At 40.5% G+C, this 18,106-nt stretch overlaps 1 long non-coding RNA gene across 2 annotated transcripts in view; it reads left to right on the top strand.

The window, feature by feature from the left end:
• LOC138249978 (uncharacterized) overlaps positions 1-11,183 on the top strand; it is a 134,256-nt gene extending 123,073 nt beyond the window's left edge. Inside the window, exon 3 of one of the 2 annotated variants that reach the window (XR_011194875.1) lies at positions 9,394-11,183. This is a non-coding gene — a long non-coding RNA (uncharacterized lncRNA). Of the gene's footprint in view, positions 1-545; positions 1,161-9,393 lie in introns of those variants that run through there. The other variant, XR_011194876.1, reaches the window with a different exon arrangement.
• The last annotated feature ends 6,923 nt before the right edge of the window (positions 11,184-18,106 follow it).

The following is an 18,106-nucleotide window of genomic DNA, read 5'->3' as shown; positions in this document are numbered from 1 at the left end:
TCAACATTCTTGTCCTTAGAGATTACAATATCAGGATAATCCCCCTTTAACCTTTAGTTCTGTTGATTCTGTTTTTTCTTTAGAGATAAGTGCATAATATAAACACACAATGCATTGAATACATGCCTTATATTGAGCTTTACTTACCAAAATAAGCAGTAGATGTGATTTCATCAATAGGTGAGCTATTGTAGTCTTTCCTATGGTTTTCTATACTATTTGTTTTCTTTATTCTTTTTTCTTTTTTCTTCCTTCTTTTTTCTGTTTTTTTTTTCTTTTAGTTTTATTGCAATTATTTTTATCTGTGGTGGTCATCATTGGGTTCTTCAATAGTATCACATAGTCATTTGACTAGGAAACTCACTCCAGGATGGTGTATTTTATCTCTACAAAGCACATTAATTATTAACCACAACACTGAAGTGTATGGGTGGTTATTTATGTTGGTGGTTTTCTTTTCACAACGGGGGTGTCTGATGCAGTTGCATACATTAGACCTTGGAATGAGCATTTGATTCATTGTTCCTTTGTATATTTGTTTAAAGGTTGACTTTATGGACGGATCCTCTCTCTTTGTACATTTTAATAAGCCTTGGACAATATATTTGTGCCCTGAGGAAGGTGTGTCCTGTCGGCCACATTACACCGAAACGTACGTCAGCACGTTAGTTCACTGGGAGGACCCTACAAGTTCCAGGACTGTGATTTGGATGTACAATACAAATACAATTTGCACAATAAAGGACTACATATGGAGAAAATAACCTGTAAAGAAAAGTTGAAAATGAAGATGTATTCTGGTCATTGGATGACACTGAGCTATATTTGATTTATTATAGGTACAGATGATATGATGAACAATAGTGTCTTCTCTAGTTGAACATGTGGTGATATATGTATTGATCAAACAATTTTTCTATTTCTAGTTATTTGTATTAGCTGAATAGATGTGGTATATTTGTGTATGAATGTTGATTGAGAGAGAGTTTTCCATTGTTTTGTCCTTTGAGCACCCGTATGTATATATATATAGACATTATTGATTTATTACTAACAATAAAATAATTCTTTATATCATGTATTATGTGTAATTTTACATATGTACATCAAGCGTTTGCTCAACGTTGGTTATTATTTTCATGATTCTTGTTGAATATTTTGTAGGAGGTGGGCTTTTTCTTACTTAAAACTTACCATACAAACAACTTGTATAAGTCAGCCTTTTTTTCCTTTCATCATAAATTAATGGAAAACCAGTCAGAGAACACCCTATGGTCTGTCGTCTGTAAAATTGGAGTAAAGTTTTGTAATCCTTCTCTACCGAAATATAATTGTCTGTGGGATGTCAATGTTGTATTACCCTTTTTTTTTTTATCTTGGCAGTTCTTTGTTTAAAAATGTTATCTGCTAAGCTTACCATGTTGTTGTACCTTGTTTCTATCAAAAGACCTTCAGATGTTGGAGCTCTTGATGTTACAGCTCACCAATTTACTCCAATAGGTGTCTTATTTACAGTTCACAGACGAACAAAGACTAATTTATTAACGGTGTTTTATCCCTATTTTCCTGACCATCCCAAATTATGTGTTGGCCAATGTTTGAAAATATAAGAACAACAGACAGTCGATTTGAGAACGTCCTCTGCATCCCAACTCCTTATTTCCTTCAGAAAACCTTTAAAGTCTGTATCCTCTCCAACTCTCGCCCATTGGGTTAAGTGGGTGCTATCCATAGCCGGCATTGATACCTCCTCTTTTGGCACCCATTCTTCTAGAGGAGCTATGGCTTCTAAAGCGTTCTGATCTGGTTCCCATCTCCAGGACATTCTCAGATCAGCTGATTGGTCAAACATGTTTATCTTACTGTGATTAACTTGCTTTAAACAAGCATAATAGGAGCCTCCGGTCTTGTTGTAAAATGTAGATTTTCCTAGTAAGTTATGAAGGAAAGTCTTAATTTTATTAAAGACAGGGGGGCGAGTATTGTCCCGCCTCAGCATTGTTACTTTAACCTAATGTTTTTCTCCCTCCCTAACAGCGTCCTCTGCTCCTATGCAAACTTCCTCCTAAGGTTGCTCCTCCAATTCAGGATTATAGGCTGGTTTCTTGATCCTTGCACATATCCTCATCACTCCGGTTACATACTCTTTGGGTTACCTTCAGAACTTTGAAAGAGTTGTGAACTTTTTTCAAGAACTGTTGTCTTTTGTTATGGCCTTATCCATCTTTTGTTCTATTTTACTAATGTTTAATACTTTATAATCGCTCACGCAAGAAAAGAGGGCTTTTCACAGTCAAGATAAGTACTACAGGGTGAGCTGACTTATGAATGGTATATTTCTGTGGACTACGTTTCTCATCCCATTAGCTATTGTAATTTGCCTCTTGGGATTTGGAGTTTTTATTTTGTCTTGACTACTGCTATTACATTTAAGGCAGGAAAAGAATGAATAATACTCGCATCCGTGTCTTTAATAAAATTAAGACTTTCCTTCATAACTTACTAGGAAAATCTACATTTCCTCATTTACTGCAGTATCCTTAATAGAACATGCTTTTACTTATCCACTTCAATTCCATCAAAACGGGCGTTTAGATGTACCAGACATTTGGCATAGATTCCGAATGGTAGCACTCTAGTTGCTCATTAGAAAACTGTAGTAAAGATGCTGAACACCAGGGAGTTAACCAGCAGTCTGCTGCTGGTGTTGAAAGTGCATGTTTCATTCTGCATGTCAGAATGTTTTAATGAAACAGAAGAGGATGATATTTGAGAACTCACTTAAAACATGTCCTAATTTTTCTTTCTTCTGCACTACCTGTAATTTCTATTACAAAATGAACCCCCTCATTTTCTTGCTTTCTAAATTATATATTTTAAGTGTTACAAGATTGATTCAATCAAAATGGCTTCAGGTGCGCCACATTTCTGTTCATAAGTAAGACTGTTAGTGCTCTTGTTGTTCTTTAGAACACTCTGGGAGGCTGCAGCAGAACACAAGGGAATCAACTGACATGCTGCTTCTGTTGGAACCACATGTTTTTTCTGAGAATGTCAAACTTCATTCTCATATACCTGAGAAGGATAGTGTGAATTCACAGTATATGCTCTCAGTTTAGCGTCGGAAGCACTTTCCATAACATCTCTGGGAAAATCTTGAGAAAACGTTTTTCTCTCAAACATGATCCATGAATACCCAGCAGAAGGCTTTTCAATGTGGTAAAATCACCTTAGAACACACCGCACTTCCTAAAATTAGTATAGTAACATCAACAAATGATTCATATTGTAAAATCTGTTATCACCCTTTATATATTCTCCTTTCTGTGACCCTCAAAACCCACCATTCACTACAATGCATTTCACTGGGGTTCTATCATGTATATTGGTCCCAAGATGGCTGCCAGAACTTCCTGGTTGAAGTGCTGACAGTCAATCAGATCTCACCATGAGATCTGTGCTTAGGCTTCACCCAGATATACAAATTCCTTTTTCGTCTAATATCTCCAAACTACTGAATGGAGATACACCAAATAACAAAAAAGCACGACCTCTGTATCAAGATTTAGCTTTCTGTCAAATTTGGTGTAATTCCGTTCAGCGGCTCGAGCAGTAGTCATGCCTAAAGACCCAATGAGAAAATGCATGGGGGAAACATGTAACGTGTTTTTTGCACCCCTCTTTTTCTTGTCCTCCGCTTGACGGATCACCGCAAAACTTTCAAGACAGTAGATGTAGTGAGTGGCATACTAATTTTCAAAATTTCATGAAGATTCGTCAAACTATGCTAAAATTATTGGCAAATTAAAATACAATTTTCCTATTGCAAGCAGGCTAGGTCCTAACTACAACTAAGATATATATCATTTTGTGCAATGATTTTCTTCTTCGCAGATAGCCGCTCTAGAGCAGCTCTCCATACCACCAAGATGCAGTGATGCCAAGAACAGGACACTGCAGGATCAATCAAATCATTTATTATGGGAAACAGTGCACCAGTCACAACAGGACGCCAGCGTGTTTCGACTACACGCCTTCCACTGGACAGTCCTCAACACTACAATTCCCATGTTATAAACATGTAATCCCTCTTCTCTTTCACCACGCCCTCATCTTCCTTAATGAGCGCCATTTTAGAGTAGTACAGAGATTGTTGCATGGAGATTACATAAACCTTAAATGTTTTAACACTACTTACATTGAAATGCACAGTTATATATTAAATCCCTGTTTGGTACAAAACAGATTTCGCCAATGTGCAATACAAACTCATCAATCCTGTGCCCATTGCAAAATGTTCTATCATCCTAATATATCAATATTACTTGATCTATATATATTATAGTCTCCACATTTGCCACCATAGTTGCCTGCGTGTTAGTTGAAAAAGTGAATTGTGCAAAGTCAATTACATTTCAGGAATTTCTTAATAAAACCATAATATCATATTACGGTATATTGCACTCATGGACAAACACCTCACCATATATCTCATAATTTCCCCATAGTTATTCTGATTTCTGAATAGCAATTAATAAGGTGCTTTATGCAAACTAAATTAGTTTTCAAAAATCGATAATGAAACTATAACGTCAAGGTTCATACGTATTGCACTAAACATAAAGCAAATTTAAATATATTTTCTATCATATCCCCATCTTCAAATAATCTGATTAAGTGCCAAATTAATGGAATAATATTCACGTTGCACTTCATCCAAAATGGATACATACTACATTTTAAGCACCTGATAAATCCGTATGCACCATACTATTATATTATTCCAACCACAATCCACACTTTACCTGGGGTATCTTAAGTGGCATGTGCAGTGCAAACCATATTTAGCAAGATATAAATTAGCTTTTCTTTAAACAATTCATAGGAATGAAGCACTGCATCTACAATAGATGCAATATATCAATATTAAGAACTCAGCTCATCATATGACTACAAGTACCACATTATTACACTATCTCATCAACCTTCCAAGCAAGATCACAAAACATTTAAAGTGACAAGTGCTATGCAGACCATATTATAACAATTTCTTAATACAGTACATATAAGCAAGAACATGCCACAGAACATCAGCCCCATAGATCTGTCATCCCTAATGAAATAAAGAAAAGGGGGTTATTTGATATAGAGAGACAATTAAAAAATATATATATTCACTTGTGAAGCCATACTAAGTTACTGATGAGAGATAATCACCAATCCATGGACCCCATCAACATGTGCAAAAACATGCCATCTTACTTAAAGTGCTCTAATAGTTTAACATCATATCATTAGTGTGAACATCTTAGAATGTAGTATAAACGCAACCCCTTATAGAGCTATCACATACTCCAGAGACTTCATTGATATATCTTGCAGCCCAATTCCACAGTACAGAGTTTCCACTTCTTTATCTAAATATGGAGATACATTTTTGCATCAAGGTTCTGTCCCATGGTTTATCACCTCCTAATGAGAGAATCATATTGGACTCAATCGTTCTCAGTTCCAATTCACGTTTCCCCTCCATGGATCCATTTTTATGTGTTTGATGCGATCACCATCATGAGTATCCCAAAAATGTTTAGCCATTGGACAGGTCCTGCCCTGATTCCTGATGGCTCTCAAGTGTTGCAAAAAGCAGACCTTTAGCTTATGAATCATGCTTCCTTCATATCTTTTATGGCAACCACATTGAAGTATGTACCCCACAAACTCAGTTTCACAAGTGATTCTTTCTGATATTGGGCAAGATCTCACCCTCAAATGTTTCATAAAATTGTCTGTTTGAAACAAATGTGAATGCTTGCAATGACCACAACATCAAAATCCCAGACTCTTTTTAGATAGCCATTTTGACATATCTTCCTCTGTAAATGTACTCCTGGTAAGAATATCTCCCAATGAGAATAGTTTTAATCGCTTTATGCTCTTGATTAAAATCCAGTAAGAATCTGATGGAAGATGACTCAGTGGGTTGCTGTTTTTGGGGAGTACTTCTCCATGTAGTATATTCTCTCTCTTTTTAGTCCTGATTCTTACAAGTGCACCATGTAGAACTTTGTAGGGATATCCTCATTGTATGAACCTGCCTATCATCATAGAGATTTCCCTCTTAAATGCCATGTCATTTGCACAAATCCTGCATGTCCTTAAAAATTGAGTGTAGGGGATGCTCCCTTTGAGAGCTCCTGGATGCACACAATTGCTGTGTAAGATCGAGTTACAGGCCGTAGATTTAAAAAAAAACATAAGTTTACAATTTTCCTTCTCTTGCTTCTAAGAAGACATCCAGAAACTCAGTCTTGGTATTGCTCCAGGTTGCTGTTGGTTGGGTATTTAAGTTATTTATATTCGGCTGCTTTACATATTCTTGTAGTTGACTCTCCTCTCCATCCCATATCAGAAACAAGTTGTCAATGAGGAGCACCCATAGCACCACTTTTTACATGTACTGATTGAAGTTGTCAGACCACGCTACCTCCTTTTCCCACCAACCTATGTAAAGGTTGGCGCAGGTAAGCACAAATGAAGCCCCCATAGCAGTTCCCTACTTTTGAATATTATATTTGTTATTTGTTATATTTGTTATTGAACAAAGAGACATTGTGCGTCAAGCAGAATTATAACATGGACATGAACATCTCTGTATGTTGTATGTATGTGATGGAGCTAGCTCTCAAAAATTATTTGCAGGCCTGTTTGCCAAATTCTTGTTTGATGGATACATAAAGGGACATGACCTCCATAGTAACCATGAGGTAGCTGCTCAGCCAAGAAATATTATTAATTTTACATAAAAAGTCAGTGGTGTCTTGTAAGTAGGAGGGAAGCTTGGTCGCATATGGACACAAGGATAAGTCTAAAATTCTTGATGTATTTTCCAGAAGGGTATTGATCATACTAACTATGGGTCTACCAGGAGGATGCCATTAATCCTTATGGATCTTCGGTAAAATATAAATGCATAGAATCTTACGATAGTCAATATTTAAATATGTATACTCCTTAAACTGCAGTAGCCCTTGATTAAGCCATTCCTTAAGCATATCATGACATCTCTCCTGATGGACACTATTCAAATTTACTCTTAACATCTCATATTGGTCTCCGTTCTGCAACTGTTTATGACCTTCTCTGATGTATTGTGTGGTATCTATATTTACAATGTTCCCACACTTATCAGAAGGCTTTATAATAATAGACTAATTGACTTTTAATTCATTGATCTCTATCCAATCCCTAGTGGTGAAATTGCCCTTTCTCTTGATTCTGGATGTAGTGCTTAATTTATCAATGTCCCCCACCACCATTTTATGGAAGATGTCGACCAGGTTACCACTAGGCAGGTGGGGATTGAACCTGCTAGAGGGGTTAAAATGACTGGGTCTGGGTATACCAGTGGAGAAACCTATAGACTTAAGTTGCCTAATAGTTGCATCTTCCTCCTCCACTTGGGATGGTATATTTTGTATCTCCGATGCATCTAGTTTATTGATGGCCAATAGATCAGGTACATCCCCAATAACAAAATCTGAGTGTTTAATATTACTCACCCTGTCCATCTCCCTATGGTGTGGAGCTCTCACAGCATCGTATTTGCATAACTGTAGTTTTCTCACAAATTTGTATGTTTCCATACGGGTCTTGAAAAAATCCAAATTGGTGGTAGGGCAGAAACTGAGTCCAAAATTGAGAAGTCTTTCTTCGTTATCTGTTAGTGTCACTTTTGAAATATTCATAACCCTGGTGTTTACCATTATGTAAGATTTAGCAACCCTTTGACACCCTTTTTTTCTCTTCCCCTCCTTGTTTTGTGCCACCATGACCTCACCCTTCCTCTGGTAAATTTTCTCCCCTTGAAAATCCAATTTGCCTCTTGTAGCTTCATCTGCTGAAGATGCCAGATCTGAACTAACATCACTATCACTTGGTGTTACATTAAATTGCCCCATAGTAAAATATATATATATATATATATATATAAATCTTCAACAGATGGACAGGTGGCCATCTGACGGCTGCACCGATCCCGTTAGTCAGATCCCAGTTATCGAAACAAACTCATATCCAACAAGCTCGAATTCAGTTCATTAATTTATTTCTTTATGCAGGTAACACAGAGTCCTGAAATGCGATGTCAACGCGTTTCGGCAGAACGCCTTCTACTGGACCAGTATATATACAATGAAATTAACAAAGGTTACAGGGACGTTATAGTTAGGTTCAGATTTTAGTCACAGAAAAACATAAAAATTCAGAAGTTATAGTTATCTCAAATAACTATAACTCATGCCCTAAGGTAACTGTAACTCATTTCCCACCATCAACAGGTTTCTCATCGATAATTACACTGCAAATGTTGCAGTGATATTATCGATGAATTCATAGAAGATGTCATGAGTGATGTAATATGTGGGGTAATTAGCAGTGCATGCAAGGGGGCGAGCTATAATTACCATGTCTGGGCATATGGGATGCGGCCTCAAGTGATTACCAGTGGCTGAGATTAATTGATGTGTTCCACCTATCACCTTGTTGTTTTTACTCTTGAATGGAAACATTTATAACATGTTCAGTAACTCTACACAGCTATGGTGTATTGGAAACAAGTGCTTTTTGTAAACACTTATAATCATTAGCTCCACCCAAGCTGTATAAAATGACATTGAAAAGTAATACAGTAGTTACTTTCCATTATGTAAACTGTACAATAAATTGGCACACTCACTGGATGATGTCATCAGTGATGTCATCAATGATGTAATTTGAAATGTGTCCAAGTCCATTTCTTAAGGCTTCTTGGCAGTTAATTAAAATGCAATTTAAGTCTACCCATGCTTGTAAACACTTTAAGAAAACCCACCCCAGAATTTTCCTCACCCTAGCCAATAAAAATAAATAGGTCTGTAGTTACCCGGGTCATTGCAGCTGCCTTTTTTCTGCAATGACACTGAAATGGCATAACACCAAGGTGGCAAGATGTAATTTCTCATATGTGCTTCAGTGTAGACATTAGTAAGTATATTTGGCTAGTAGTTTGTATATTGGACATGCTAAAAAAACAGAGCTCAGCCAGGAGCTTTGTTTTCTTTCTATTTAATTATTGCTCTTGCCACCACGGTGCGGGGGCAGGATACTCTAACTGATTGCAAATTCCATAATGCCTACACTTGTAATTTCCTATGTTGAGTTCTTGATTGTATAGATCAGTAGTTCTTAACCTGTGGGCTGTGATTGCTTAAAAAATGAAATAATATTAACAGATTAATATACTTAATAAACTGTATATAACTAAGGAAGTGGAATGTAAAATTGAAAATTTTAAAACGTTCTGTGGATGTGAAGCAATTTGTAATTGGAGACTAAAAATGACGTTTCTATCCTCAGGTTCATTTGTGGAAGCATTGCAAGTGCATCAAACTGAATATAGTATGGACGATGAATGGCCTCACTTGAATTTAGAAACGCTCCAAACTTTCCAATAAAATTAGCATTTTTATTCTGTTTATTTTTTCTGAATGAAATAAAATATTTCATACTGTGTGCATTTGTTTAATGAATGCTTGTTTCTGTATTTTTAGGTATTGTTTTGGTGCTCAAATCATCACAAATGCTTTGGCCATGGACTCTACTTCCACTAATGACTCAGTACTAGTCCCCAGATTCCAATAATGATTCAGTAGGAGTCCTCTGCGTTCAGTAATGAGTCAATGGGGGTTGACAGAAGTCAAAAGTTAAGAACTACTGGTATAGATTTTTAAAGTGGGAAATCCACACATTTGCCCCAAAATAGTGCTCTGTCTTCTGATTTTGTTCAACATATCCCAGCAATACCATGTTCCAAAGGCACCTGACGTTATTTGATGTGTCAAAAAGCTTAAATCAAAGTCTAGAGTACGCTGCTAGCTTTGTCAATAATAATAGTTTCCTATATTCTTACTTAAGTCCACAAGGTGTACTTCAGCACTGGCTGACTGATGATGGTTAAAATATGATCGATTACAATTGTAATAAGTTGCAAACTTTCTTTGTCATTCCTGTGCATGAGTCTCGCGTCTGATCACAACAGGCATAGTGGATAGAGAGTGCATATTTGTGAGTTCATACCTTTGGAAACATGGGTTCATCTAGCTCATAGGACTGCACCTATCAGGAACTCTTCCAATCCCTATGTCCCATCCAGTGGATTGTTTGATGATACTAATGAACAGTGATAAAGCAACTTTATTTATTTTACAAACAAGAATGCATTTAAGTGGAATGTTCAAATATTATGTTAAATAAGAGTATCATAAATGCAAATGTTAAGTAGGTAACCATACTTAGGAGTTTTAGGCATACACTAAGTAACATGATATATTGACTTAAGTTAGCTTGACTACTGATGCCATATTAGCATTGATTTATACATTAGGATCAAAATGCCTTTTTTTCGCATTGAACTGTTGTTTCCCACAAGATGTTTTTCTCTCCCACTGCAGATGCTGTAACTTTCCAGAAGCTTTCTGTTAGCTAGGGAATAGGCATTTGTTATGTATTAGACAATTGATAGTGAGGTTCTCATTGGGAGGAGAAGGGGTGCCAGGAAATACATATTGTGGGAAGAACAGTCTGATTCACAAGATGTAGATGATGTATCATTTCAAGGTTGTGATTCTGAGGCCTGTTGTGAAGACATGGGACAATAGGGAGTTCACCTGCTCATAGAGTTTGCTGAAAACTGATTGGACGTCAAGAACAGGAAGTGTGTCAGTTGTTACAAATATGTTTAGCAGATTTATATTAGTGTGTGTTCCTAGAGAAGGGGAAGGTTCTTAAAATTTCTTCTTTTCAGTCTGCTGATTTGTAGCAGAGAATACTTTCCAGCTTGCAACAGTCTGTAATGCTTAATTACAAAGGGTACATGTATATGCATTTTTATTCTCACATCAAAACTCTTTATTTGGATTCCAGAACTGACACCTTATCTTTGCTTATTGAAGAAGTTGTCAATCTTATGCCCATAGATTATGGAACACACTTGCTACATTTTCTATACTTTATTTGTAATAATCACTAATGTGCTATTTTAGCTTGTCTTGAAATGTTGGCTAATGGATTATTTGAATCTATATAAATTGATTACTGAAGGTTAATGCTTACTGAATAACACAATTCAAACTGATTAAATGTGTTAATAAAACCCTTTATCTCACACCATCATTGTAGAAATTCTTGTGAAGTCCCAAATGGATATCTCTGTTCATGCTGTTTGACATGTGATTGCTCCTTGTGAGAAAGTGGGTTATTGGTTAACTGTGGTGTGAGCTCTGGTCACGCAGCAACCACAATCCTTGTCAGGATGAGGCACAAGGTAACCCAAAATTAACCTGTACTGAACCCTCTGACAATTTGGCACAGAGCACTCAGGCTTAAGTTAGAGGCAATGTGCAAAGTATTCAACAGTATGTGCAACACTTCAAACAGTAAGACAGTGAAACTACCATGAAAAAAGGCTTAGAAAAATAGAGTAAAATGTAGCTTCATGCTGGCAGTCCCCCACTAGCGGTTAATGCTGCAGCATTAAGCAGTGGTAGCCAGAGCTTCGTGTTTAATTGTAGTGTGAGTAGCGAGGTCATGGTGCAAACGGGCCTGTTCGCGGTCATGAAGAGCCCAAAAGGTTGAAATTTGCTTCCTGAGCCACACCAAGGGACCAGAGGGACACCACTTGGTGTCATGAACCCACTGCAGCTGGGTCTGGGGGTTAATGCAGGGAGCCTTTTATAACCCTGAGGTTCAGATCAGGAGGCCAGAGACTAGCCATTTGACTCACTCTGCTGTCCTGGGTTCAAGGGTGAAGTGCAGGTCTCCATTGTGTATGGCTGAATAGGAGGAGTTCTCAAAACCCAACTGTCACCTACAGAGAGTCATTTGACCCAGAGACAGACTACAGGCACCAAATGGCTAACTCGATTAACTTAGATTAGGGATTCCTTTATAGAACACAAATGCTATATTTTCTCCATTTTAATTGTAATACTCGCAAACTGGGCATTTCATCATGTCCTGAAATACTGACTCATAGATTATTTAAATCTATAATAATTGATGACTGAAGATTAACACTCAGTGAATAAAACAATTCAAACTGATTGCATTTGCTAATAAAACCATTTAACTCACTCCATCTCTTGCTGGAAATTCTTGTGAATTCCCTAATGTACATCACTGTTCATGTGGTTTGATGTACATGATTACTCCTTCTCAGTTCTGCTTGTTGACAAAAAAAGGTCCATGGGCAAATGGCGGAGGTTATTTAATGATTACACCCCAAGCCTGAGATACAAAATTCCCTGCTCCAACAAGTGGTAGACCTCTTCGGGCCTCTGTGTCTCACCCAGTGGATCATTTGATGATATTAATAAACACCTTTTTTTGTGTACCACTATTGAATGCCGGAAAGGACGGCTTCTGGGAACACATTTTTCTTACAAATGTCTCAATGTACCCTCTATCTGACAAATTCAATTCTGGAAACCCCTGTTTAAAGAATCAGAGAGGAAGTCCAGACTATGGCCCTCTGCGCACCCACCAAACTTGTACCACCATCTGACCGCCAGTGCTGGCAGAACACCGCCAGCCCTATTGCAAGTTTCCCTCTGGGTAGGCAGGAAACAGGGCCTTAACAATGACGTTGGCTCTTAATCGAGATGGTGGCAATGTGGCAGTGAGGTGGGCAGTGGAAAGCACGATGGGGCTGTACAAGGAGCACTACAACTCCCCCAGTGCATCACCCTTTAGCCACATAACAATGCACATTCCTCTTTTATAACTACACCTGAGTACTGAAGCATGACATATAGCACTTTCCTGCAGCCCCTGTAATGTACATCAGGTAGATGTCAAAATACAGTCTCTGTTATACACAGGTGCCACTGAGAATGTCATCGGTCAACCAGTGCCACATAAAGCCAGTCCTCCACCAGATGAAGACCCCAGTGATGACAGCTACGCAGGATTTCTGGAACTGTCTCTCTGTGCAGTCCACCTCCACCAACCTCACCTAGGACACCATAGAGCCCTCCACAACCTCAGCCACCACAACACCTGTTGCCCAATGCCCCCAAACCAGTGTCTCCAGGCCACGTCAATCCATAGTGTGCCCACCTGTACAGGGACCTGAGTCAGCACCCACCACACAAGATGATGAAGGTGCTGGTGTGAGTGGTAGTGGGCATACTGTGCCAGAGACACAGGCACTGGGGGCTAGGGCCATAGGGAGGGCATCTAAGGGCCACAGGGAGATGGAAGAGTAGTCAAAAGTCAAACACAGCACTTCTGCAATAGATAGCAAAGAAAGTACATCACATATCAATAGCGCAGTTGTCAACAGTATAGACCTGAAAATTATGATGGTTAAACCGATTACAAAGTAGGTTTACACATAGAAAGCCAATCCAATGCTATTGAACACATGACCTCAATCCTGTTCAGGTAATATGAGAAAAGATTATCGATGCGTCTTACAGTAATGAACTGAGTAATACACACTCATTGAAGTTGTACTTCACAGCTCAAACATTTGGATGCCAAGCAAATACATCAATTGAAGATACATTAAGCAGCAACCTGTGCACATGATAATATGATATCGGAATATAGTAGTCACAATTGTGTAAATAAGTAGATAGGATGTCCGAAGTATATGCAACACAAGCAGATGAAATAGATTACATCACAGTGGGACTGTTGACCTACATGACAGACCATTCTTGTATACTCTCATCTGATACCCAAATGAGACCAAAACCTACTCATATCAGAGATGGACAACAAAGTACACCCAACATTTACTCCAACATTAGACACAATGTATGTAGAGATGAACCTACCAGAATGTTAGCTGAAGAACTGCTGGATGAGCTGTGCCCTTGTGACTACATCTTCCTCGTCCCCATCTATGTCAGTCAGATTTTCTCCCTCTTCTTCCTTCGGATTGTGCCTAACTCCTTCCTCCTCCAGCAATGGGATGTTCTTCCTTAGTGCCAGATTGTGGAGCATGTGGTCACACCTTGTGTGGTGAGTACTGCAGGTAACCCCCAGAGATGTGCAGACATCTATAACTTACCTTCAACAGACCAAATGTTCTTCCAATCACTCTTCTTGTCCTCTCATGAGCCTCACTGTACTGTTCTTCAGCCCTGGTCCTTGGATTCCTCACCGGTGTCATTAGCCAGGAGAGATTGGGATAACCTGAATCACCCGCGGAGAGAGGAAACAAACATTTACAATCCAATATGTTACATGCAGACTGAGTAGGAAGGCTGAGGTAACAGTAATTTTACAAACGCTTATCATACTCACCGATGAGGTAGGCTCTTTCTCTTTGTAGAAGTGCCATCAACCATGGGACACTGCTATTTCTGAGGATGTAGGAATCATGTACAGACCCAGAAAACTTTGCAGTCACTTGGGAGATGTACTGGTCTGCTAAGCAGACCATCTGCACATAAATAGAGTGAAAGCTCTAACAGTTTCTATACACTCGCTCATTATCCCTGGGTGGTATTAATGCAATGTGGGTGCCATCAGTGGCCCCAATCACATGCAGGATATGTATTGCATATAATTCAGCCTTCACACTGTTGAAATCTACAGTATAGGGAAATTTAATGTAGCTTTGTACACGTTTTAGTAAGGCACACAAGACATCCCTCTACACATTGCTGAAGAATGGTTGAGACATACCTGTTGCCATTCACACCATCCCCTGGATTGAGCCAGTGGCGAAGAACTGGAGGACAGATAGCACCTGCACAGTTGGAGGAATGCCTGTAGGTTGCTGAATGGCTGGCAGTAGATCACACTCCAACTAGGTACACAGGTCCCTGATTTTACCACGGGTCAGGCGATAGTTTGAGATAATGTGGCGTTCTTCCATCGTTGCAAAGTCAACCAGGAGCCGGTACACAGATGCATGTCTCACCCTCCAAAGTGGTCGGTATCTATACATGGCAAACAGCACAAGAGTGACAACGATTACACTTCATGCATCCTACTTCATTATCACAAATGGAGGATGAACATCACATCTGCTACCACTTTTTGCATACAAAGCAGACTTTAAAGTGCAGAGCTGGTGTAATACTTATGTATTTTGCACATACATCTGGGTTTTACATTGGATTACATCAGAAAGATGGTTGTCTGTCAATGCTAGTGTACAGTATTTTTTAATCTGTCATAATGTCATCATCTAATTCTGTATACTGTTAAAGATAATACTGCCTGATTGTTTTGTACACAGTCCTAGACCATAACTTATTTCATGTCCATTATAAAAAAGATTAGTGGTGCTTTTTTATTATGTTTTATTAACATTTACAGTGTTAAAAGGCTGCCGCCTGTCCTGCATGCAGGGGACAGATGACAATGAGCTAATTCCCCCAGCGGATGCCGTCATGGCGGTGGGCGGTCGGAACTGCCTTGCAACTCCTCATTGGTTAACACTGATGTGTATCGCATACAGGGACCAATGTGGCCGTGACTACCATTTTTCTACAGTATATCTCACTTGACACCTGACTCTCCAGTCATCAAGACCTCCACTGAGTGTGCTGCTGTGTTGTATTCCTGGGAGCCATGATTGCACATGTTACAGGGGATAGGCCCCCACTTTCACTATGGAAGAACTCCAGAAACTTGTGGATGGGGACCTACCCCTGTACACAAAGCTGTACGGGGCTCCAGAACAGCAAGAAGGTTGCATTATGGTATATTTCTTGCTACATGGGTATGTAAGAGTGTTAGAATGTGTATGCAGGATACTACAGTGGAGGGTGTAGCTTCATATATGACTTCTGGGAATGTTGTGCAAGTGTGAGGTTGTGTACGATCGTTATATGTTAACAGTTTGTAGGCCTAAGAATGTAGTAGGTTGTTGGGTCTTTATAAATGTGCCTTTCCTTCTGTGTCTCCCATGCAGGTCAGCACCCATAAAAAAAAAGAGCTGAGAAAGCCATCGCCAAGGAAGTGTGGACCTTGAGGGCCCATACTCGGCAGAGCACTCACTGCAGGAAGCGGTGGGAGGACCTGAGATGCTGGGGCTGGAAGACCGCATAGGCCCTGTTGGGGACAGCCTCTCAAATAGGAAGGAGTTCCCATCGGACCCTGGCTGACGTTTTGACTCTGAGCACTTTTTCACTGCTAACCAGTGCTAAAGTGCATGTGCTCTCCCTTACAAAATTGGTATGATTGTATTATACCTAATTGGCATATTTAATTTACCTATAAGTCCCTTGTAAAGTGGTATCCGTATACCCAGGGCCTGTAAATTAAATGCTACTAGTGGGCCTGCAGCGCTGCTTGCGCCACCCACTGAAGTAGCCTGTCAAACCCATCTCTGACCTGCTAGTGCAGGGCCTGTGTGTGCAGTTTTCTCCCACAGGGACCTGGCATCTACATTTACTTGCCAGGCCCAGAACTCCCCTTTTCCTACATGTAAGCCACCCCTAAGGTACGTCCTAGCTAGCCCTTTGGGCAGGGTGCCATGTATGTAGCAGCCAGGACATGTGCCATGTTGCATGGCCTGTCCTGGTAGTGACAAACAGCCTAACTTGGTGTCTTACTGCTGCGAGTGCTGCCTTCTCATAGGATTGCATTGGAAATGCCCTGCCTTATGTGTAAGGGGTATTGTCTGATTTATGAGGGGTAGCGTAGGCATGTTTGGTATGATTGTGATAGTGGTGAGAAATGCTGGTTACTGGTGTAGGTGTATTTTTTATTACTATCACAGAAATGCCACTTCTAGAAAGTGCGCATTTATCTGTGCTTATGACTTTGGTGTTTTGCAGATTGCCTCCAATCCACATCTGGGAAGACTGACAGTTGGGGCTTTGTGCATACTTCTCAGACAGCCTGATCACAGCTAGGGTGGAAGTGTCACAGAGGTGCATCTACATATTGTAAAGCCTTCCTGGGCTGAGAGAAGGGAGAGGCGGGGCACACCTGCTTTGTAAAGGCTGTGCCCTGGCCTCACACAATAGGGTAGTTTACTCCCCACTAATGTTTGGAGCCTGCGCTGGAGGAGAGAAAGGGCACTCCCAGAACCAGTTGTAGCCCATTGTAAAACACACTGAAAACTTAGTATAAGTACAGGGGAGTTTTACCCACAATTTAGACATCTTTTGGACATTCTTGGGACTTCAGGAACCTTACCTGGAGCTGGATGCAGGACGCTGTTGAAAGGACTCACCAGGACCACCTTGGACTGCTGCTGCTCTGCTTGCACCTCCTTGTTGTGCTGACCTGCTGCTGGGTTCTCCAGCCCTGCACCACCCTTCTTCAACTGTTGTCTCCAGAGTCAGGGTGCTGTGGCCCCTGACCTCTGAGAACTCTCTTCAGCACGAGGAGTGCTGCCTCGGCTGCCTAGAGCCTTGGGAGTGCTCTTTTGGTGCTGGTAGTGCTTTTTCCTAAAGCACGTGTTTCTTGTGAATTGAGGGCCATTGTGCTGCTTTGAGCGATCTCTTGTGCCAGCAAGATCACCGCTGCAGCCCGGGCTGCAGACTTGGGCCCTAGCGCTTTTAGAATGCGCTCTCCTAATTGTTCCCAAGTCACAGCCGCAACCCGGGCGTCTATTTTTCATTCAGCACAAGGACAGCGGTCTTTTCAGTGCCCCCGGGGCACGAGAAGACGTCCAGAGGAGCAATCGTGCTCCTATCAGTGCCCCCGGGGCACGGTCTGCTCTCGGGAGCACCCCCGGGACACCCGCTGCCTCTTATCCCTAAAGAATCACAGCAGCGGCCTGGGAACAGCTGGGGACACTCGCGGACCACGTCGGGTGCGGGCGAGTGCCTTCTCGGGGCCCCGGAGGGGTCCGAGCTCCAGAGAAGCTTCATCACAGGATGCGGGGAGGGCGCAGGGAGTGCCCCCTTCCCCCGGTCTCTGCCCTAGGAGCAGGACACTCCTTTTTCCTTTTTCTTCAAACTGGGCATTTTTTTTAACAAACGCGGAATGGAGACCTCGACGGAGGCCCCCTTCCTCTCGCCCCCCCTAATCATTTGTTGGGCCTCACGTGTCCCCACCCTACGGACAGGGTGTGGGGCAGCCAAGGCAGGCCCCC

Source organism: Pleurodeles waltl, chromosome 8 (assembly GCF_031143425.1).
Source record: "Pleurodeles waltl isolate 20211129_DDA chromosome 8, aPleWal1.hap1.20221129, whole genome shotgun sequence".
NCBI classification, from domain to species: domain Eukaryota; kingdom Metazoa; phylum Chordata; class Amphibia; order Caudata; family Salamandridae; genus Pleurodeles; species Pleurodeles waltl.
This window is presented reverse-complemented; position numbering and strand designations above follow the sequence as displayed.